General features: G+C 50.4%; 2 long non-coding RNA genes across 3 annotated transcripts; one reads left to right on the top strand and one right to left on the bottom strand.

The window, feature by feature from the left end:
* Positions 1-1,163: 1,163 nt before the first annotated feature.
* On the bottom strand, positions 1,164-24,081 carry LOC102127255 (uncharacterized). 2 transcript variants are annotated; one of them, XR_006697546.2, is made up of 3 exons: positions 23,934-24,081; positions 14,818-15,103; positions 1,164-1,494 (listed from the first exon to the last, which is right to left on the bottom strand). It is a non-coding gene; the product is annotated as an uncharacterized lncRNA (long non-coding RNA). The 2 variants fall into 2 exon arrangements; XR_012433813.1 differs by having other exon boundaries at positions 24,023-24,081.
* LOC123572932 (uncharacterized) lies at positions 4,221-10,438 on the top strand. The gene is made up of 2 exons (XR_006697547.2): positions 4,221-9,405; positions 10,162-10,438. It is a non-coding gene; the product is annotated as an uncharacterized lncRNA (long non-coding RNA).
* Positions 24,082-24,268: the final 187 nt, after the last annotated feature.

The raw sequence follows: 24,268 nt of genomic DNA, 5'->3' as shown, positions 1-24,268 counted from the left end.
GTGCCTAGTACCTTCCAAATCCTTCTTACAATAAGATTAACCTTAGCTAAGATCACAAACCAGAGCTCAAAGATCTGAAGGGCCGGAATGCCTAATTTGGCCCCTTTTCATGAGCCAAGTGAAGTGCCAGGGGATCTCTGGACACCTTCTCCTTGCCCTGTAGATGCCTTGCCAAGGAGAACCCGCTCGCCTGGCAGCTGTAAGCCAGCACTTTTCTTTTCAAAGCCTCTGAGTCTCCTTTCCCTCCTCCTCCTTCCTTCCCGCCTCCCCCCTCAGCCCCCAAAAAAGGAGGATGCCCCTTCTGTTGAGTACACAGCCTGCAATTTTGCTGTCAAATCTCAGCCAGGAGGTCAGTGTTGTGACTGACTGTGTAAGGATCGCTCCCTTAAGGGTAATTACACTAAATTCCCCTCTGAAGGACAGCTCTCTCTGGATAGAATACAAGAAAACTCCGCATCCCCCATTCACGGAAATTCATGATTTCTGTGGCTGTCACTGGCACTCTGGCAGCGAGACACTTCGAGGTGCTCCAACCACTCAGAGGTGAGTATGAAGGCGGTGGCCGCGGCAGGACCCAGGCCATGGAGGTGGGAGGCCAAGCGGCAAGATTAGGGGTGTGGGGTCCAGAGGGACCCCTCTGAGGAGCTGGGGTCCTGGGTGGCCAAGCAGGAACTGGGCCACAGACAGGAACATCTTCACCTGAGCTAGCCACACCCTGAACAGGGAATGCAAGGTCTCGCTACTGACATTCACCCCATGGGGGATACCCCTACACATGCACTCATTCCTTTGTTTAACAGGTTGCCTTAGAGCACTCATCACCTGCCCTGCACTGTACTAGGCACTAAAGGGGGACCCGCGATGGGGCAGCAGCCCCCTCTGCAAGGGCTGGAGTGCTCATAGGTAAAACAAAGCGCTTACATGTGAAAGGTGAATAAATATCCAAGCCTCCTCCATCCCCCAAATCATCCCCAGGCCCCATCAGAGGGGCAACACCCTGACCCTTGTCCCCACCTGCCCTGAGGGAGGCTGGCAGCTAGACCCTTCAGGTCTAGCAGCCACACTTCCACTCTTCCCACTCCGGGGAGACCCTGGCAAGAGTTGGGGAGTCACTCACCCACAACAAACAGTTAAAAGGAAGAAAGCAGGTCTGGCGATATCAATGCACTTTGATAACAATAAACTCTGCTTTTAATTTATGCTAATGTGTAGGGCTGTGGTGACAGTAAGAACTAAATTACAGAGTGGCTTTCGAGCTGGTAATTATCCCTCCATTTTTCGCTGCTCTGGAAGATGGACACACAATTATGCTCTCTTGCTGTATATTAATACAGATTCTTGACATCTTCAGCAGACCTGGAGCTGTCATCGAGCTTTTTGTCTCCTTTAATTGAAAATTAATGGTTACTGGGTTGCCACGGAAACAGAGGCCACGGACGCCAATGGTGCTCACGTCTCACCGCGGGACTGGCGGCGTCAGGAGTCCGGAATGACCTTGAAAGTTAAAAGAAAAAAAAAAACTTAAAAAAGAAGGGGAGAGGAGGACAGGAGGGTGGGGGGGTGATGTTCGTGTCAGAGCTGAGAGAGAGACAGAGAAAGAAGAGAAGGAAAGGAGTGAAAGGGGAAGAAGGAGAGAAAAGAGAGGAAAAGAAGAGATTAAAAATCAAAAAGAAGAGGGGAAATTCCAGGAGGTTGGGAGTGTGGATGCTGGTGAGGGGAAATTAAGTTTGTAAGTTTTACCTCTCAGCTTTTGCCTCTTACCTCTCGTGCTCTTGCTCACTTTCTCTCTCTCTCTCTCTCCATCTCTCTCTCTTTCTCTCTTTTTTAAAGACCCACTGAAACACTGGGACCTGGGTCTCCACTTCAGATTCCATGATTGTACAAATCTGTTTCAGTCAGAATGTCAGCATCTGCTGAGAGTCCCCATGAGGAGAGACAAAGGCTCCTTTGGTGCCATGAGAGGTGGCAGGCAGAGCAGGGGCAGGGGTGAGGTGTGCCACGTGGGCACTTCTCAGGAGCCAAGTGGGCTGTGCTGTCAGAGGTGGGGGCCAGGGACGGGGCCACTGCATGGGGAGCTGGGAGCTGCCGCAACATTGCTCCGGCAGACATGGGCAGGTGAGAGGGCTCTGTCTGCTAGGCCTTTAGCTTGAAGACACAACAAAAGAACTCAAAAGAGTCAGAGATGGGGGGAGTATGAAGGGGGAGGGTCCGGGCAAGGTTCAGTTTGCCTGGGAAGATAAGAGATACAGGAGGGCCATTCAGTGAGCCTCTGGGATGGCCAGTGGCTCTGCTTGGGAAGGTGTTTTCCTAGGAGAAGTTAGCAGGCCCAGCATAGAGGCACTGGGGACCCCTGAGTGTTCTAGCAGGGAAGGTGGGCTCTTTCCTCATCAGCCCACCTTCCCAATTCCTCAGCCCAGGGCACGTGCTCTAGAAAAGCAACTCAATTCAACCATTATTGGATGTCTTCAGTGAACCAGCAGCCAAGCTAGACTTTGGGGTCACAAAGACAAATCAGACATAGATCCTGCCTAGAAAGGCTCAAAATCGAACCTGGGAGTAGACAGACATGAACAGACAATTGGAAAGTTAGCGACCCCCTCAAAGATTTCTCTGCAAGGATGTTCATCTCAGTGTTATTTACAACAGCAAAAATCTAGAAATGGATGGATGACCAATAGGTGATGACTAATAAAATGATATGCCTTATGCCCAAAGAGCACTATACAGTCATTTTAAATTATGTTGGAGAAGAATATGTAATAACCTGGGGGAAAAAGTTCTCAATATTTTATTTAACAAAAAAATTAGTTGACAAAATGGTGATGTATTTTATGATTCCACAATCTTGTTTCTAAACTTTTAAAGACGTGTACATTAAACATGTAATAAAGTTACATATATGTGTATGTAAATGTGTGATTGCATGTGAGTGTATATTTGTGAATATGTGCGTGAATGTGTGTGTCCATGTGAGTATGTGTAAATGTGTGTATAAGAGTCAGCTTAAAAAAAACTAGGAGATACACTAAAGTCGTACCATGGTTATCTCTGGGTGGGAAGATTATGGCTGATCTTTATTTCCTTTTTTATGCTTTTCTGCATTTTCCTTTTTTTTTTTTTTTTTTTTTTTTTTTGAGATGGAGTCTCACTCTGTCACCCAGGCTGGAGTGCAGTGGCCGGATCTCAGCTCACTGCAACCTCTCTGCCGCCCAGGTTCCAGCAATTCTCCTGCTCAGCCTCCCGAGTAGCTGGGATTACAGGCACCTGCCACCGCGCCTGGCTAATTTTTATAGCTTTAGCAGAGACGGGGTTTCACTATCTTGCCAGGCTAGTTTTGAACTCCTGACCTCATGATCCACCCGCCTCAGCCTCCCAAAGTGCCGGGATTACAGGCATGAGCCACCATGCCGGCCTGTATTTTCCATTTTTTTAAACAATAAATATACATAACTTTGATTAACAGAACAAAAAGAAAAGAAAAGGTGTCTTTAGAATTCCAGAACCAGGCCCCTAGAGATAAAATCCCCAATAAGGTGCTCCTCACACACTTCTGCAGGGACTGGGCCCCCTTGCCCAAGGCTTTCCCCCAGAAATCAGACCCAGCAGAGCTTTTCCCCAATTACCAGAACCCCAGAACCCTGTCCTAGGCTCTCATTCCCCTCCCCCCACAACACTCTCCCCATCCCCAGCCTGCTGGCCATGGTGTCCAGAGATAGGGTGATAGGCTGAGGACACCCAAGCAGGGCTGCAGGGTGGGCCAGGGGAGCAGGCCCTGCAGCCTGGGACATGGATGCCAGGATCTCCTTCTCTTTGTTTCCCAGGTGGACCTTTAAGGTAGCACCACTGCCTTCAGCATCATATTTGGACTCACATGCAGGCCACCAGCTACTCGAGGGCTAGGAAAGGGTCCCTCATTCATTAGGGCCCCAGTTGCTGGCTGGACCTCAGCAACTCTTTGCTAAGTTGAATATCAACAGTGGATATTTATGGAGTAACTACTCATCATTACAACTCTTAAGGTACATATTACTATCTCATTTCACAGACCTGGCAGCTAAGGTCGAGAGAGGCTAACTGACTGGCTCCAAGGCCCATAGATGATCAGTTGCAGAGCTGGAACCCAACCCCAGGGACCATCTGCCTCCAGGTTTGTACTCTCTGTGCCTGTTTCTTCCCTTGCCAGGTCCAGAAACCCCAGGTACAAGTGGAGTCGCCCTGAATGGCTAGGGTTTCTGGAATAAACCCCATTCTGGGAAGGTCACCATGAAAATCTGCATCTTTTCATGGTCTTGGCACCCCTGGCCTGCCCGTGGCAGGGCTGGAAGAGTTACCCCTAGTTAAAGCAGGAACTTTGGAGAAAGCCTGGCTGGGAGGGGGAAGGGGGTCTCGTAACAAATGCATCCTCTCTGCCTCTCACCAGACACATCCTTAACTCACTCACCTGGCAAACGGGAGCTCTGTTCCATACCCCCAATTCACTTCTCTACCCCTGCCCAGTCTCAGCCTCCAAAATCAGATTTCCACACCCCTTCCCCCAGGAAGCTTTCAGGCAAGTCACTTCAAATTGCCACACTTATTCCTGTACTCTGCCCCAATAACAAATAAAGCTACCCTATGGCATATGTCCTCTGTCCTCCATGGCAGGCCCTAAGCCAAGCACTTCGCATGTGTCCTCTCCCTCTATCTTCCTGACAAGTTTATAAGGAGGTGCTATGGTTTTATCCCACTGAGGCATTGAAAGTTAGCCAGCTTGCCCAATGTGACATAGCAAATCAGTGGCAGAGCCAAAAGGTGACCCCATGCCATCTGAAACCAGAAGCCACGTTCTTCACTACCACACCAATGGCAATGCAAGGATTTGAGGTTTCACTGGAACTGTGGTGCACTGGATGACCTGGAAATCAGTAGCCCATTTGGCTAGACTCTTGTGACGTGTCAATGATAAGGCAGGTTGCGGCAATGGTCTTTCCCCAGAACAGAGGATCTTGCATGTGTAGACAGGCGGAAACAGGCTCACCTCCTCTCTGGAGGTAGACTGCATCTGCTTCATTGACCTGGGAGCCTCTCAGGGTAAGGTCAATTCTGTTCTCACTGGTCCTGCCATCCACACTCAGGACATGAGGGAGGGTTCCGGGGTAGGGGGTCGGGGGCAACTGGCTGCTCCACTGGCTGGTAGACCGGCTATAGGGACAGGTGTAGGGGAAGGGTCCCACGTAAGGGCCATCTGCGCCTCTACCCTGTCCCTGGCTGAGCCCAAGACCCAGAGGAGGCCTGACTTTCTCTTCCCTCCACCTCCCTCCACCCCTCTACCCGCCCTTCTCCACCTCTCCCCTGTCCTTCCCTCCACCTCCCTCCACCCCCCTACCTGCCCTTCTCCACCTCTCCCCTGTCCTTCCCTCCACCTCCCCACCTCACCCCTGCCCACTTCCCTCCCCGCCCACTTTCCCAGAGCCAGAACAAACAAGAAGACAAACCCAGCCGAGGCAGCAGCGGTGGCAGCGAGGGGAGCAGGGAACTTGCCTTCATTTCCCCGGCTTCCCTGATCCCGACCTTAATCCCCGCTCAGCATCCTGTCAGCTGGGTTGTTCTCAAGCTGACATTGCTGCAGGCGCCTTCTCGGCAGCCTTTCCTCAGATCTGCCTCCTCCGGGGACTTCTAAAGAGGAGCCTGAGGTTTCTCTGTTACAGCCGGCTTCACTCACTGCCCTCAAGCAAAGCCTGGGCTCCCAGGGGGCTGCAGGGAGAGGGGGCTGAGTGGGGGCAGTGCCAGTCCTGATGTTTCAGAGGAAGAGAGGAGAATGGAGGTGGCTGGACCCCAGAGGCTTCCACAGTGGGGGTCAGGCCTGGAGCAGGAGCCCAGCCATTGCTGTGGGTCTGCTCAAAGCAGGGAAGGACTTGCTTAGGTGTGCAGGCCTGAGAAACTTAGGGGAAACTGAGACTTGAGCCCAGGGAATTCAGGCTGGTGATAGTTCTGGCTGTGGAGGAAGCTGAAGGGTTTGCAAGTTTCTGAGCCTGCAGGGAGATCACAGCTCAGAGTGGGTTTGGAGAGAGGGGCAGCTGGAGCCTGCACTGAGTGTGTGTGAAAGAAAACACAGACATACACATTCATCAGTGGACGTGCTGAACACCTGCTGGGTCCTGGGAGCCAGACGGGAAGAGCAGCCTGGTGAGAGGGATGCGGGTAAGCTCCACAACAGACGGACCCCCGTGCCCGATCTGCTGTGGGGTCGCTGTGTGGCCTCAGACGGGTCACTTGGCTTTTCTGAAGCCCATTTTTCTCATCTATAAGATGTGTGGTGGGAAGGGGGAGGTGATTAGGAAAAGCGTGCTTGCAGGATCAATGTGAAGTTTAGAGTCAGCGTGTGCAGAGCACCTGGGGTTGAGGATGATTTTTACCATTCATGTCACTGTCCGCAGGGACATTAGAGTCTGGAGCTTTGTCTGGGTTTTCATAAGCGGAACTTTGTGTGGAGGGGAGTCGCAGGAGGGCACGGGTGTGTGCAAGTGAGCAAGTGAATGTCCATGTGGGGGTCTGGGCAGGACCCCCATGAAGCTGCTGTGAGTCCCTACATCTGAAATCAGGCTCAGCCCGCAGCCTGAACAAACATCTGGGACGTAGGTCTGGTCAGTTCTGCCGTCCCGATACACCCCCACCCTCCAGTTGTGACACACCCATTCTGCCAAGGGGATAGGGATATAAGAGGCTCCTGGAAGCCCAGGAAAGGTGCTCCTTAAGCTCCCCTACCTCTTTCAGCTCCCTCTCTGGGGACTCCCTCAGAGTCATAAGTGCTCCAGGGACTGAATTGGAAGGGAGTGCCTGAGACCTCAGGGGCTCAGCTTCTTGGGAGAGAGCTCAGGGCGCAAGCTGGGTGGGCTTTGTGAGAGTTGGTAGGGTCCCAAAGGCAGAGGGGTTGAGTGAGTGGCAGAGAGGGTGCCTCTCCATCCACCTCTCCATTCCAGAGTGGGAGGGAGGGAGTCCTGGAGAGGGGGCTATAAAGCAGGATCTGGATTCAGTCCCTCTACCTCCCCAATCAGGCCTCTCCCTGGATCAGTAAAAAAACAGAAGCACCAGCTCTTCCTGTTGCCAGGGTTGAGGTAGCTGGGTGGCCTTAGGCAAGTCACTAAACCTCTCTGACCCTTGCTCTCCCCATCAGTAAAATGGGAATAGTATTGCCTGTCGGTGTTGCGGTGCAGTAAAAAACAAAGCAGTATGTGCAAAGCACTGAAAACAATGCCTGGCATGTGGTAAATGCTCCAAGGTGTGCACAACATCCCAGCTGACACAAAGTTTTGACTCGGGCTGTGGCGGGTATGTCTGTACGAGCATTACTTGGTAATAAGAAATAGAATGTTGACAGTGTTTTAGGTTCCAAAAATGGATATGAATGTCAAAAAGTCAAAGCAGCCAGGTAAAAATGTCATGTAACAGCCAGGCATGGTGGCATGCACCTGTAGTCCCAGCTACTCGGAAGGCTGAGGCAGGAGAATCACTTGAGCCCAGGAATTCGAGGCTGCAGTGTGCTATGAATTGATTGTGCCACTACACTCCAGCCTGGGCCACATAGCAAGACCCTGTCTCTAAAAAACAAAAACACAAAGCAAAACGAAAAGTGTCACGTAACAGCTTGGCACATATAGGTATTGGTAAATTATATTTTCCTTCTTCTCTTTCTCCCTCCCTTCCTTCGGACCAAATGAATTTTATCATTCTCTAACCAAATCATTCTCACTCTTTGGGGGAAGTCAAATTCCCTCCTGACCTAACCATGATGCTTGCATCTCATATTTGTGTGTTGGGGCAGGGGGGTTGCCTCCAGGGCCCACATAGGGCACTGTTGTCTCCCAGTCTTTGGGAAACCACCAGTCTGAGAACTCTCAGGAACTTGCTAACCATGCTGATTCCTGGCCCCCCTGACCTGCTGAATCAACGCCGGGAAAGGAGCCTGGGGATCTGCATTTAATAATCTCCCTTGTGAATCTGTCACCCACTAAATTTGAAAACCGCCTCCTTAGCACTTTTTCTCTTTTGCCCTTTGCCCATATGCCCATATGTGCTCTTGTTGTCAGACCATGTTTAAAGTCCTCGTCTTGGGAAGGTGGCTGCTTCACCCCCCAGCCAGGAGATTCCTGTGGGATGCTCCCTGCAAGAACCCTTAGGTCACTGGGCAGGATTCTGCCCTGCACCTTAGTCCCATGGCACCTATATACATTCATCCCCTACAGTCTGCAGGAGTTGGGGGCTTCCAGGCCCATTTTCCATAGTGGATGCTATATTCCTCAAAGGTCGGAACCTTTGGGTCCCCCCAGCAGGTGACCTGGGGTACAACCAAGACTCCATGTCAAACAAAGACATTATCTCCCTGCCCTGGCATTCAAACAGACAGGCTCAGGTCGGGGCAGGTGTCCTTCCAACTTCCCAAGAGCCTCCCTGCACTGGCGGTTGGGGAGCAGGGCAGCCTTCTGCTGCTGCTTCCTTCCCTGGTTTGTCACCCAAAGGTGTCACACAAAGGCTCACCTTAGTGTTTAGGAAAGGGTGGGGAAGGGGACACTTCTCAGACCCCTGATGACTCACCTTTCCCCAAATTCCAACCCCCACACCCTTATAACTACTCCCATCCACCTTAGAATGAGTGAGGGTGACCAGAGCTTTACCAAGGGAGGCACCCTTGGGAGGAGGAGGCAGCGGGGTGTGTGAGGCTCTTCTGGACTCAGAGGCCTGAGTGTGAAGTTCTGGCTCCTCATCAGCCAGTTGCACAGACCATGGCAAGCCCTCCTCCAGTTCTCTCATCTGGGAAGCGGCCATTAAAAGTTGTGAGGCCTGAGAGAGACCACGGGGATGAAAGTGCTAAGTGAACACGAGGTATGGATCTTTTTTTTCTTCTTTTATAGAATTAATCATTTTGCATCCTCCCCCAACAACAGGTGCAGGCTACCTAGGAAGCCCCTGTCCAACTGCCTCCTCTCTGGGAGTCCCAGCCTCAAGCTCTCTGGCTCTTAAAACAAGCCCATCTGTTTGGGAGGTTTCAGAGGCAGCTGGGAGGGGCCCCCAACCACCCCAGCCCATTCCAAATAGGTAGAGTGGGAGAACCCCGTTCTGAGGCAGCCTCTAGCCATGATGTCCACCCCAGGGGCGTCAGGGGAGGTGAGGAGAGGAGGCACCAGGGGAAGAGGACTGTGGGAGCCAGATCCCGAAACTCCTATGGGCGTGAGACCAGAAACCCAAACCCTGCCCCCACCTCCCCACCCCTTAAGCCACCGTCCGGAAAAAATAAACTATTTCCTGCAACCAGCTCCGAAACAAAGTCTGTGAATGCACAGTGACACATGTTACATAAATAGAAGCCACAGAGGGGAAAAGCCTGTTTTCTCTTTCATTATTTATCACTCTCTAACCATCTCCAGCTGGGTGAGTAAACAGGCGCATTGGCCCATAATGAGGAACAGACTGCTGCTGTGGGGCTGCCGGAGGGGCGCGTGTGTGTGTGTGAACGTGAGAGTGTGTGGATGTGTCTGTCTGTCTGCCCCTGAGAGGGAAGCGTGGGAGCCTGAAAAGGCAGAAGGCTTGTGGGACACCAGATTCCAGAGGACAAGGGGGGAGCCACCTGGTGCCCCCCTGGGGTGGGACAGAGCCAGTCTGCTGCCTCCTCACCATGAGAGTTGGTGGGGGAACTGGTGAGCTGGGCGGAGGAGTCAGAGGGGAGAGACTGTGTGGGTGGGAGAGGATGTGAGATGTATGAGCCAAGTGCGAGACTGCAAATGTGCCGGGTCTCTGAGCGTGACCTTCGCAGGGTGGCCTCTGGGAGTGAGGCGGGGGTAGGAGGGCGTGTGAAGGGGTGTGACTGTAGGGGGTGTGTAGGGCTGTAAGACTGGGAACCTAAAGGAGTGGGTGTGTGATGACCTCGCCATGTGTGTGTATGCATGTGTATGTGTGCGTGTGGGGGGACCATGGGAGTGTCTGATCCTGAAAGTGTATATGGGAGTGTGTGATTTGTGTGACTACGGGAATGTGTGTTTATATCTGTGTCACTATGGCAGTATGGCCTGTGCATGTGAGATTTTATGGCTGTAGGTGGTGTTTTGGGTTGAATTGTGCTTCTCCTCAAAAAAGATATATTGAAGTCCTAACCCCAGCACCTCTGAATATGATTTTATTTGGAACCAGTATCACTGCAGATGTAATCAGTTAGGATGAGTCCCTACTGGAATAGAGTGGCCCTCATGCAATATGACTAGTGTCCATATAAGATGTCCATGTGAAGACACAGAAACATGGAGGCAGAGGCTGAAGTGATGCACCTCCAAACCAAAGAATACCTGGGGCTACCAGAAGCCAGCAAAAGCAAGGAAAGGCCGTTCCCCACAAGTCTCAGAAAGAACCTTGCCTTTGGACTTCTAGTCTCCAAAACTGTGATACAATAAATTCCCGTTGTTTTAAGCTACCCAGTGTGTGATACTTTGTTGTGGCAGTCCCAGGAAACTAATAGAGGTATGTATGAATGTGTTGTGCATATGAATATGTTGTGCGAGCTTGAGAGTGCATGAAAAAATGTGAGAAACCGGCTGGGCAAGGTGGCTCACACCTGTAATCCTAGCACTTTGGGAGGCCAAGGTGGGCGGATCACCTGAGGTCAGGAATTCTAGACCAGCCTGGCCAACATAGTGAAACCCCGTCTCCACTAAAAATACAAAAATTAGCTGGGTATGGTGGTGCATGGTTTTAATCCCAGCTACTTGGGAGGCTGAGGCAGGAGAATCGCCAGAAGCAGGGAGGCAGAGGTTGCAGTGAGCTGAGATCATGCTGCTGTACTCCAGCCTGGGTGACAGAGCCAGACTCCATCTCAAAAAAAAAAAAGGTGAGAAACCATGAGAGTGTGCATTTATGTGAGTATGAGATGGTGGTAGTGAAGATGGAGGTGACTACGGGAGTGTGAAAACGTGTGAGACAGGGAATGTGTGAAGTGTCTGCATGTGTATTTGTATGTGCCAGAACACACATGCTCAGTACCTACAAATCATCATCCTGGAAAGGAACTCAGCATCTGTCCTTCACATCTGATTGCCTCTACCCACCCTCCCTGACCTTGGGCAGCCCTACCTGAGGCCAGGTAAGCCTGGAGGAGGGCTACCCACAGCCTGCCCACAGGACACAGGATGCAGGCTTGCTCCTCAGGGACCCAGAGGAGGCCAGGAATTGAAGGCTGCAGCCAGTGAGGTACAGGGTCAAAATCTTTGTTTGTGGAGCTGGGCATTATTGCCTGAAGTCTGATTTCTATTTTTTGTTTGTTTGTTTTTTGAGACAGAGTCTTGCTCTGTTGCCCAGGCTGAAATGATATGGTGAGATCTTGGTTCACGACAACCTTCCCCTCCTGAGCTCAAGCGATTTTCCTCCCTCAGCCTCCTGAGGGACTACAAGCACATGCCATCACGCCTGGCTAATTTTTGTATTTTTTGTAGAGAAGGGGTCTCATGGCCAGGCACGGTGGCTCATACCTGTAATCCCAGCACTTTGGGAAGCTGAAGCAGGAGGATCACCTGACGTCAGAAGTTCAAGACCAGCCTGACCAACATGAAACACCTATCTCTACAAAACACCTGTCTCTACAAAAATACGAAAATTAGCCAGGCATGATGGTGGGTGCCTGTAATCCCAGCTAGTTGGAAGGCTGAGACAGGAGAATCGCTTGAGCCCGGGAGGCGGAGGTTGCAGTGAGCCATCATCACGCCATTGCACTCCAGCCTGCGCGACAGAGTGACACTCCATCTAAAAAAAAGAGAGATAGAAGGGGTCTCGTTATGTTGCCCAGGCTGGTCTCAACCCTCCTGCCTTGGCCTCCCAAAGTGCTGGGATTACAGATATGAGCCACCACGCCCAGCCCTGATTTCTTTCTAGCTGCTATGCTGGTATCCCCAGTCCTGCATAGGGAGACAGGCCTATGCTCAGAGGGTCTTGAAGCTACACTGGGTTCCTAGACACCATGCTGATCAGCCCCATTCCTGGAGACCACTGGATGTCACAGAACCAGCTGGAAACTTAGCCTCCCAGGCCATGATCAGACCAGCCTGTCCCTCTGCTGGCTTAGCCACTGTCTTCCAACCAGGAGACACCATAATTGTTCAATTACTCAACAAAGCACATGTTCCAAGGCCCACGTCTTAGCATACTCAAAGGTGTCCCAGAGAGGCTTTGCAATGAAACTTCAGACAAGCCACTTCTCTCTGAGCCTCAGTTTCCTCTCTGAAGAGTGTACAACCACCCTTGCCCTGCCTACCCTCATAGAATTCTTGTCAGGATTAAGGGGCTCAATGGACGTGAACTTGCCTTATAAAGAAACGCCTTATAAGATGCCTCCCACAGACCTATAGGGTCAGTATCATCTCCAGTATCAGCTTCCCACTGTCTCTTCCCTTAGCTCTGTAATGCTTTGATTTAATTCAGGAGTCTGCAAACTGTGGCTCACAGACCAAATTCTGCCTGGTTTTGTATGGTCTGTTAGCTAAGTGGTTTTCACAGATGAACATTAGTGGTTGATTTGATAATAGGGAGCATTAACTTTGAACCCCAACCAAGCAAAATGTTATCTCCATTCCCCAAATTTCATTCTTCTTCTTATTAGACCTGTATTACAAAAAAAAAAGTACTCAATTATTATTGTCTTTGTAATTTCATCAATAAAAATTTTGTGGAAATTTGTTTTCTCTCTTGTTACGCAAATCCCTGCATAATATTCTCAATTTTGCCTCATAGCCTGCAGAGCTTAAAATACAGCAAAAGTTTGCTGGTCTTTGCCTCCACTGCCCAACTCCGCCCCTGTCACATAAAAACAGCCACAGATGATACATAAGCAAATGAGTGTGGCTGTGCTCCAACACAAGTTTATTTCCAGAAACAAGTGGTAAGCAGGATTTGGCCATCATCTGTCAACTCCTGAAGTAGAACACTGTAAGCCCTTGGCCATTTTGATGGGTTTGGAGAAGGGCAAGTCAATCCTTAGTCAAGTCCAAATAAGCTAAGTGTTGGCTTGAACAATTGACTGGACTGAATTGGGCTGGATGTGAGTCTGAAGATGATGGGACTCCCTCCAAGGACTCTAAGAATAAAGCCCACCCAGAAAAAGGCAGAGTGAAGCAATGGGAAAACCCAAGGGCATCGTTTTAAGTCCCTGGATCACACATCATCTGCAGTGAGTCCTGCTCCCTTGACTTTCCGGTGCAAAAGCCAGTCAATTTTCATTGTTATTTAAGCCCATTTGAAGTGGATTTTCTGATGTTTGCACTGATACAAGAGCACAAAAGAAGAGTGCCTAATCCAGCCTGGGGCATTCAGGGGAGACTTCCAAGAAGAGGTGCCATCTGAGCTGGGTCTTAGCAGTGAAAACATATGGGAGAAAAGATATTCCAAGCAGAGGACACAGTCTGAGATGAAGCCCAGCTACATGGAAGAGCACAGAACATGCCACAAGTCCCGGGTGGCAGAGCTGGGAGTGGCCAGGGATAGAACCAGAGGTTCAAGAAAGGATACCTTCTACCCTGTGCACCCAGCCAAGGTGCATGAATTTTGAATGCGTCTTAAGCAGGGCATGACAAGTTCAGGCTGGAATTTTATTTATTTAATTTTTATTAAAGATGGGGTTCAAGCAATCCATCTGCCTCAGCCTCCCAATGTGCTGAGATTACAGGCATGAGCTACCACACCAGCCTGGGCTGGCATGTTAGATAGAACTTTTTCACCACTGTGGAGGATGCACTGAAGGGAGGCTCCAGAAGAGGACAAGGCTGGAAGTGGGGAGGCCAGCTAGGAAGCTATTGGAATACTCCAGATGGGAGATGATGAGGGTCCTGCCCTGACCAATAGTAGGGGGAGTGGAGGTAAAGAGGAGGGAATGACTCTGAGAAATGCCTTGGAAGCCACAGGACTTGGTGACTGGATATGAAGAGGAAGGGATAAGGAGAACCAAGGGATGATTCTAGTTTCTAGAGTGACTGGGTAGATTATGCTGCCACCAATGTGGAGAAAATGCAGAGGTGGAGCATGTTACGGATACAGAAGATGGCTTGGGCTGGGGACATGTTGACTGTGCCATCCCTGGAGGCCCACAGACATGGGCATGGGATCCAGGTTCCACACGGGATAGTGGTGGGAGCCACCATCTCACGGGTGGTAGATAAAACCATGAGAGTAGATGGGCTTGTCGAAGAGCACAGATGATGAGGAGAGCAGTGGGGCAACGCCCAGTGCTTCAGACAGGACAGTGGGAGATGAGATGAGCCCACAGAGACTCATGAAAAGGAAAAGTTAAGCAGGAGAACAGTAGGGCAGAGTGTGGCAGGCACTGGCGCCCTGCCCATCTCTCTCAGTGTTCGCCTCTAAAGGTAAAAGCCTGCTTACTGCCAACACCTGCTCTTTGCCTGAGGGTTTTTTCCTGGCCGTGGAAACACCCTTGGCTCCAACCCAGAGCAGGCCGGAAGTGCTGGAGAGTGAATGCGCCTAGAAGGAGGCCACAGCCCATGATGAAGGGAGGTTGATGGATGAGTACCCTAGGGCCTGCGCCCGTGGGTTGGCTTGTGTCCGGTGTGCGTCACGCATGCGCAAGTCCCCAGTGGGACTGCACTCCTCTTGCTGACAGTGGGATAACACTCCCTTTATTGGCTGCCTTCCCTCATTCTCCCTGCCCTGCTCCCCCACTGGTATTTCTGGGACCACCTCCCAAATAAACCACTTATGCTTGAATCACTGTCAGAGTCTGCTTCAGGGAGAACCTAAACTAAGACAGAGGTGTCATGAAAACCAAACAAATAGAAAACATGAAGGTGTTCTCACCAGGTAACTTTTGTCACTGGAGGGATCAGGTCTGTCCTGCCCCAAGGGGCCCACCTCCACTCTCATAAAAGAGGCAGGCCGATTTCTTGTCTGGTCCGAAGGTTCTCAGCAGGGGACTTTCCACATTCCCTGGCTGAGCAAACTCCAACATCAAGAAATCCTTTTGTAGTCCCAGTTACTCAGAGGCTAAGGCAGGAGGATCTCTTGAGCCCAGGAATTCGAGGCTGCAGCGAGCTATGGTCACGTCACTGCACTCCAGCCTGGGTGTCAAAGTGAGATCCTGACTCTAAAATAAAACAGAAAAAATAAATCCTTTCCTATCTGTCACCTCATTCCTTCGGTTTTTGCAGGAGCTGCTGTGTACTGCAAATGCTCAGAAAGATTCCTCAGCCCCAAGCCCGCCCTCTCCTTGTACCCCTGATTCAGTCCTCTTCTTTTCCAGCACTCCAGGTGGCTTTCACTTCTTTCTATTCATCATATCTCCAGCCCTGTAAGTGTTCTCTGCTTCTTTCTGCCTGCAATCCAAAGACTGGCCATGACTGCTGACCAGTGTCCCACAGGGAAACGGGGGCTAGGTGGGCTGGAAATACTCCCAGTGTACTCCTGACCCACCCTGCTCCCCACCTCCTACCTCTCAAGGCAGGAGGCCAAGGGGAATTGCCTTGAACCAGACTTCTTGAGAGGTAAAGGGCCCTCAAGAAGCCATATACTAGAGCAATGAGGTGATCACTCTGGTGTGTAACAAGCCAGGGTATGAAGGCAGGTGCTGTACTTACATAATTGTGGAACCGTGTATGAATTTCAACCTTTCTGAGCTTTAGTCTTGTCATTTATAGAATGAAGATAATAATAGTATCAACCTGATTTAGGCTGGGTTCCCACAGAAGCAGCCCCTGAGACACTATTCCATTGCAAATGGTTGATTTAGGAGGTGAAGGAAATACCAGTAGAAAAGTGGGGAAGTAAGACAAGGAAAGGAGGCAACAAAGTATATGTTACCAGCTACAGGATGGGCTCGGTCCCACAGAAGAAACCCTGGAAGTATGCATAGCACACATGACTCGGAGTTATTCCACAAGTGAAGTGAGGGAGTAGGGGTATTTATATACCAATTCCCATCAGTTATGGGTAGAGGGCTCCTCCAGGAAGTGCTAGTTCCCTGGCACTTCTGGCCTCCCACAGAGTGGAAAAGTGGGCTCTAATGCCCAAAGGAAACCCTTACGCTAGGAAAGGCAGGCATTAGTGATTAGAAGCCTTAGGGGTGAAAAGTCACAGTGCACCAGACAGGGCACCAACAAGTATCTGTTGCATCATCTTAGAGGACTGTTGGGAGGTGAAATGAGGTCATGTGTGGAACACGCTTAGCACAGTGCCTGATGCATGGGTGGTTCTTCTTTAAGCAAGACCCAGCTTCAGTTTGCCTTCAGCTGCCTGGCTCCAGGGACTTCCTGCTGCCTAACAACATTGAGAGAGGTCCTGGGGGCTGGAGAGCCATGGGTTAAGAGGAGAGGGTACTGGAGGAGACCCTAGGGGACATGGTGAAGACCAGAAAGCAGAGGGGGTACAGGAGAACCAGGAAGGAGGTAGGGCCTGGGGCCCAGGCCTCGCATAGAATTACAAGGATCAGGAAGTGTGTGAGCCCCACTCCATGGACCCAGCCAGATGCCACACACAATAAGGGATGTATAAAGACTCTCTTACCTTCCCTTATTTCTACTCTACATTCATTGCCTTTGATATTTGGAGCACTGCTTTCTCTTAAAAAAAAAAAATAGGACTGTTGTGGGAATCAGAGATACACGTTAAAATTGCCTGGTGAACAGTTGATGCTCAACAGACGGCAGCTATTTTCAATGTGAGCCTACCTGGGCTTTAACTCTCCTCCTTCATATCCCACCTCACCCTCCAGGGCCAGCAGCTGAGACCCCAAGCCCCAGGTCTTCCAGGTTCCATGGGGAAGGAATGCATCCTCTGCTAAGAACAGAGTTCTGAAGGCATCCTAAGTCAACAAGCAGAAAAGGAGCCAGAGGAGAGATAAGAAGAATGGGGAGCACAGCCCTCTGAGAAAAGGGGATGGCTCTGAGGAAGTGAGAGTCTTCCTTGTCCCATTTTCTACCTAAGTTCCCCCCTTGACCCCAGCCAGCTCTTTCCTTGCAATCAATGAAGACACAGTTATTACATATGTCCTACAACATGCAGCTGATAACTGCAGGACACCAACTTGCCCTAAAGTGTTAGGCTATTTTTGTTTTTTAAACTTTGCTCTAAAGTATCAAATCATAATCAAATCAATATGCAAGTACTGTGCAGCTACCTTGCAAAAGAAATTAAGCTGGGTACAATGAGAAATCCCCAAATGACTGAAACTGTAGGTCCCTAAACTAAGGAGTTTATTATCTAGTTGGAGAAATGAGGCATAAAATGGCTAAACAGTTAACAAACAATAGGGTTTGTTAAAAGTTACTGGGAGCGTATTCAATAAGTTAGCTAACAACACATTGTAACATCAATGACACAGGAGTGCTAAAGAGCACCTGGAAAGAGGCAGAAGTGGGCTGGGGTAATCAAGAAAGAGTAACAGTAGCTATAGTCTATCCAACACCTAAACTGAGAAGAATCCTACATGAGCCATATGCGTCCTCACCACCTCTCTGCCAGACTGTCATCTTTCTTCCCATCTTGCCGTTGAATAAACTGAGGCCAAGCCCCTCGCTTCAGGATTTTGGGCTAGAAAAGTGACAGAATTGAGACTTAAATCCAAAAGTCTTCAAGTGGATGGAAGATGTGGGATAGCTCCTAAAAGATAAGGAAGAGCCGGACGAGGTGGCTTGCACCTGCAATCCCAGCACTTTGGGAGGCTGAGGCGGGAGAATTATTTGAGTCCAGGAGTTTGAGACAAACCTGCGCAACAGAGAGACCCCTTCTCTACCTGGGTGTGGTAGCTCACACCTGTGGTCACAGTTAATCGGAAGGCTGAGGTGGGAGGATCACTTGAGCCCAGGAGGTTGATCACAGTGAGCTGAGATTGCACCACTGCACTCCAGCCTGGGCAACAGAGTGGAGGCCCCGTCTCCAAAAAAAAAAAAAAAAAAGATGAAGAACTGAATGAAGGGAAAAGGAATTCTTTCCTCTGTGCCCACTCCTGGGGCTTCTGCTACCCTCATGCATCCTCCACCCCATCCCCACCCCCACGGGTGGGGTGCATGAGGGAGGGATAAGGCACTGGGTCTGCTCTCTTGGCCCCTCCCAGTATGTTCTGCTCTCTTCCTGCACAGAAATCCTTCCATGTAGGGATCTCATTTGACCTAAAGATGCTGTGTTCCAATTAGTGGAAAATTGCTCACTGTTTGTCAAGTTATCGTTTATTTCCTGATTTTTTTTTTTTTTTTTTTTTTTTTTTTTTTGAGACGGAGTCTTGCTCTGTCGCCCAGGCTGGAGTGCAGTGGCCGGATCTCAGCTCACTGCAAGCTCCGCCTCCCGGGTTTATGCCATTCTCCTGCCTCAGCCTCCTGAGTAGCTGGGACTACAGGTGCCCACCACCTCTTCCGGCTAGTTTTTTGTAATTTTTAGTAAAGACGGGGTTTCACCATGTTAGCCAGGATGGTCTCGATCTCCTGACCTCGTGATCCGCCTGTCTCGGCCTCCCAAAGTGCTGGGATTACAGGCTTGAGCCACCGCGCCCTGCCTATTTCCTGATCTTTTTTTTTTTTTTTTTTTTTTTTTTTTTTTTTTTTTTTTTTTTGAGACGGAGTCTCGCTCTGTCACCCAGGCTGGAGTGCAGTGGCCGGATCTCACGGATCTCAGCTCACTGCAAGCTCCGCCTCCCGGGTTCACGCCATTCTCCTGCCTCAGCCTCCCGAGTAGCTGGGACTACAGGCGCCTGCCACCTCGCCCGGCTAAGTTTTTGTATTTTTAGTAGAGACAGGGTTTCACTGTGTTACCCAGGATGGTCTCGATCTCCTGACCTCGTGATCCGCCCGTCTCGGCCTCCCAAAGTGCTGGGATTACAGGCTTGAGCCACCGCGCCCGGCCCTATTTCCTGATCTTTAATGACTGATTTTCGACAAATCAGCCCAAAGTCCCATGCCCACCACCCTTTGGACAAGGCCTGAGTCTCTGACTCCCTAAAAGTCCCAAAAGGAACTGCAAACATCTCCAAGGGCCCAGGCGCCTGGTCAGCCTGGCACCTAGAAGGACAAGCCAGCCTCACCCCAGTCCTGGGGGCCCTCTCCTCCACAGCCCCCGGCACAGCTACCCACACTACCATGGTCATCTACTTGGGGCAATATGGTAAACTGATAAGCCTCCCCCACAGGTAGGAGCCCCGCTTAAAACCGAGGAAGCCTAGAGAGTGCCTTGAAGGTTCCTGGCACAGTTCATTAAGATGTCAACCCCTAATGAAATATTTCTCTCTTTAAATCATCATTGATCTTGGGGAAGAGGAGCCTTTGTGGAAAAGGAAAAGGCTGTCCCTCTCCTATTCCTCCCTCACCTCCAATCAGCAGAGATTCTAGGTCTTTCCCAGTCAGAAAGATTGGGAAGCAGGGAATGGACGAACAGTGGAGAGATGGGAAAGGCAAAAGATTCCAGAGTAGAGGAACCACAGCAGGGAAGGAGAGGCACAGTGGGAAGGGAGGTCACAGAAGGAAGCCTACCATAGCAATGAGACCATAATACCCAAACACCCACTACAATCGAACTGTCCCATCAGTGGGAGGCTGGGTAACAAAACAAGACGGGGCACACTGATATGGTAGAATCCTCTCCAGTGGCCTCTTAAGTAAGTGACCTAGAGACACACACAACACATGCAACGAACATGTAGACATTCATCTCAGCAGCATGAAGTTCAGCAAAACACAAGTAAAAACAAGGAGCAGGCTACCTTTCATTTAAAATTTTAATTGCTTGATATTTGACTATGCCACAAAAATGAATCAAAATAAATAACTAAAACAAAAGAAAATTTTGAGATACCCAAGCAATACCAAAGCAGTAAGAGTAGAAAACTTACTTGGGAAGGCCAGCTTCAGGAAACCACAAGGGAAGGATGGAGAATGGGAAAGAGAAGAGTCATGGAAAAGGCCTATATTAGCAATGATTTTTACATGTTGCATTTTTAAGCATAAAATGTATAGCTCAATTAATGTTTACAAAGTGAACACATGTATGTAACCAACTCCCAAATTCAAAAAGACCCCCAGAAATCCCCTTGTGCCCCTCTGTCACACCTCCACCTAAAATAGCCATGCTCCTGAGTTTTAATGCCATAAATTCATTGGATTGGGTTTTGAATTTCATATCAATGGAATCAAACTGTGTTTTCTTTTGCATCTGGCTTTTATGCTCCACATTATATTTGTGAGATTCCTCCATGTTGTTGTATGTGGCAATGGTTTGCTCATTCTCATTGCCAAGTACTAGCCCACGGATGAGAAGACCATGGTTTAGTCACCTATTCCACTGTTGACGGCTATTGTGAATAGTGAGCACATGCGAATAGATGGCATAGCATTCTGGTGTATGCCTTTTGGTGAACATATGTACATATGCATTTTTATTGGCATATACTTAGGAGCGGAGTGGAGTGGAGTTACTGCATTATGCTGATAAAATGGGTTTTATTTTTGTTTTTTGTTTTGTCTTGTTTTTTTGAGATGGAGTTTCACTCTTGTTGCCCAAGCTGGAGTGCAATGGTGCCATCTCAGCTCACTGCAACTTCCGCCTCCCAGGTTCCAGTGATTCTCCTGCCTCAGCCTCCTGAGTAGCTGGGATTACAGGCATGTGCCACCACGCCCGGCTAATTCTGTATTTTTAGTAGAGATGGTTTCTCCATGTTAGGCTAGTCTCGAATTCCCAACCTCAGGTGATCCACCCACCTGCCTCAGCCTCCCAAAGTGCTGGGATTACAGGCGTAAGCCCCCGCTCCTAGCCTATGCTGATGAAGTTTTATTTCTCAATAACTAAAAAATAGTTTTTGGCCAGGTGTAGTGGCTCACACCTGTAATTCCAGTACTTTGGGAGGCCAAGGCAGGCAGATCACTTGAGGTCAGGAGTTCGAGATCAGCCTGGCTAATATGGCAAAACCTCATCTCTACTAAAAATACAAAAATTAGCAGGGCATGGTGGCATGAGCTTGTCCCAGCTACTCGGGAGGCTGAGGCAGGAGAATTGCTTCAACTCGGAAGGCGGAGGTTGCAGTGAGCTTAGATCACACCATTGCACTCCAGCCTGGGCGACAGAGTGAGACTCTGTCTCAATAATAATAATAAAATAAATATAAAATATCTGGGCTTAGGTTTGTTGGGACCCTGGGAATGAAGCAAATGTTTCTAGATGTACACACCACTACCACCCCAAACTACTCCTGAGTATCAGGCCTGCTGCTAGGAACAAGCTCATCTATCAGCCCACTTCACCTCCACAATAGGATGGCAGCTGACCTTGGGAAACGGCATCTGCTTCAGAGCAGGAGACCTGGGAGCAAGTCCTTGCCACACCACTTCCTAGCTCTGTGACCTGAGCAAGTCATTTGACCTCTCTCAGCTTCACCTGGAGAAGAGTCACCATTACTGGGGTGATAAGCTGAATAGCACGTTATTCGACTGCCTGGCAAGCATTTAATAAGTGGCAACTCATGATTTGCAGCTTTGTGAGGTCAACATTCCTCATCCTGGAGCTCATCAAAGGGAAAATAAGTAATTATGGAAAGCATGTGAGGAACACATTACCAGGCTAGACGTTTTGCCCATCCTCCCTCCCAACCACCCAAGGAGGCCTCCTAACCTCCCAATTGATGAGTGAGGAAACTGAGATTCAAACATCATGTAACTTGCCTCGGTCACACACTGGTTAAGTGACAGAGGCTGAAGTTCAACCCAAGGCTGCCTGACTCTAGCCCCTGTGCTCTTAACTATGGCCCCCATGGAGGGGCCAAGCCATGAGCCTTGGTTCCTGCCACCGCCAAAGCACCTGCACCTGCCCTGAGTCCTGTGAAGGAACAAGGACAGAAAGGGGACCCTCCTGCCTGCTCCCAGTCACTCCCACTTTGGAGCCAAGGGCTACTCTTTTCAACCTTCTTAATGAAGCTCTTGCACCAGGAAGAAGGGCTTTGGACTGGCTTCTTTGATTGGGGGCATTTGTTCTGTATCTTTCTTTGGGGAGGCTTTATCTTCCTCCCTAAAATGCCTTTTAGGTGACGACAAGACAGAGTCTTTTGATGCCTTGAGCCCCCACAGTAGCTCACAGGGAGCTGGGAACTGAACTGGCTTGGAGATGATGGGTAAACTGAACTGAAAGTGAAGGATTTCCCAGGGCAATCCCTCTGGGCAAGTGAGCCCATGTGTGAGGTACAAGGGCTGCTGCAGGAAGGGGACGGGAAAAGCATTCAGTGAACCAGCCAGAAAAGGGCTGGAGAAGTCCCTCAGAGGTCACCTTATTCCATGGCCCCCTACAGAAATTCTCTCTTTTGTCTCCAAAGCCCCTAGTTCTCACCCCACCCTCAGCCTTTGCTGCAAGAAGGATGGGAAGGAGAACTGACGACATAGTCACTGGCCCAGCTGGTCTGACACAAGGACCTGCCACTCCAGGCTTGGCCTGGGGCTGTCCACACACCATGACTTCCACCAGAGCTGGCCCTCGACAGAAGGTAAATCAGATAGTACTACCAAGGGCTTTCTTTCTCCCAGAATATCCTTCCCCTCAGCTAACCCACAAGCAAGCAGTGCCACTTCAGAGACCACCATGAGCTTCTTTCTTGTTCTCATTGAAGTGGCTCTAGTTGGAATCTGGCTCATCACTGACCAGCAGCTGTGTAAGCCCAGGCAAGTGACTTGATCTCTTTGTGCCTCAGTTTCCTCTTCTATAAAATGGAGATAATAGAAATATCTCCCTCCTGGGGTTACTGTGAAGATTAAATGGCTGGTGAGTGGTACGACTCAGATGTTAGCTTTTATTTTATTCTTATGGCTATGGTTATCTCAGTTGCCACACTGGAAATGACACCGAGATATCCACATAAATGGCACTTAGAGTCTTCCCTGCACAATTTCACACCTAGAAATCTAAAATGCTCCAGCAAGACCTAAGTATGCCTATCACACTTGCCCAACAGAGCAAATACATAAAATGTGGACCCGTGCAGGTGTCAATAACATTACAGAAAAGGGACAGAAGTGACGAAAAACAACCCTAGAGGGTGCCTCCTCTCTGACATCCCCTTTCCTTTCAAGGCCCACTGGAAGGGCCAAGAAATCCCCTCCCCCCAGGCAACTAAGCATCAATCCTTGCAGCTCCGCCCCCACCCCTCAGGCTTCCAGCTCCCACTCCACAGGGGCTCACATACTATGCCTGCCCCTTGTCCACCTGCCTGAGGATTTAGGACCAGGGGAGGCTTCAAGAGCCATTGTCTTCCTGCCCTGATCCCACAGCAGGATCCTCCCTTGGTCATGGGGACCTGGTATCACTGAGCTGGGTTGGGGTACTTCATGAGGACTCCTGAGGCCTCCTTCACTTCTCCCCACCCCCAACACACGCAGACAGATGGGAGATGTTGCCGGCGCGTGTGGGGCGGGGAGGTGGGACGGGTATTCAGATTTCCATGGGACTCTGAGTGGTGCGTCTGCTACCAACACAGCCCTGCCCCTTGGGCCGTGGGCATTTCCTTACCCAGACCTCCCCCTCCCAAGCCAAACACACCATCGCCACCACCACCACAACCCCTCCAGTCCCCCTGGGCAAAAGCGATGTTCAGAGACGCGGAGTTTTGTTTACAATCTAATTTGTCCTCAACTTTGCACTTCACTTTGCCCGCATGGCTCTGGCCTTGGGCCCCTTCTTCACTGGTTCGCAGAGCACTATACGGGAAATTCCCTTTCCGCAGAGGGAGGCAGTGCGCGCCTGGGGGTGACCGTTCACAAAGCCCTGAAAGGGCCTCCCACCCCCTACCCTCGGCTCAGAAAGCCCACCCTCAGCCCCCACGCAGTGGGGAGCAGGAGGGAGGCCAGGCAGGGCCCGAGCCTGACGCTGGCTCAGTCTCTGGGCCCCCGGCCACTCCCCGCGCCGAGCGCAGCCCGCCGGGAACCAGTGAACCGTGTGGGAGCAGGACTTGGCCGTACCTCCAGACTCCAGGGGATGGCCGGGGTTTGCAAGCGCGCCATAGGATGAGACCGAGGCCAGGGTGAATCCCTGGGGTCCCTCCACCTACCATCTTTTTCAGATCTGCCGCCCCACGTCTTCTCCCCACGTTCCCATTTTTCCTCCCCTAAAGTTTGGTGCACGTGGTCTTCTCTAGCTCTCAGCGGGCTGCCAGGCGGGGTGAAAGTTCCTGCACCTGCTTTAGGCGAATTATGGTAGCACTAGAAGTTGGTTTTCCCTCCCTCCGCCGCTTGCTCTCTCGCTCCCTCCTCCCTCGCGCTCCGCGCGCTCCCTCCTTCCCTCTCCACCCTCCTCC

Source organism: Macaca fascicularis, chromosome 4 (assembly GCF_037993035.2).
Source record: "Macaca fascicularis isolate 582-1 chromosome 4, T2T-MFA8v1.1".
Lineage (NCBI taxonomy): Eukaryota > Metazoa > Chordata > Mammalia > Primates > Cercopithecidae > Macaca > Macaca fascicularis.
This window is presented reverse-complemented; position numbering and strand designations above follow the sequence as displayed.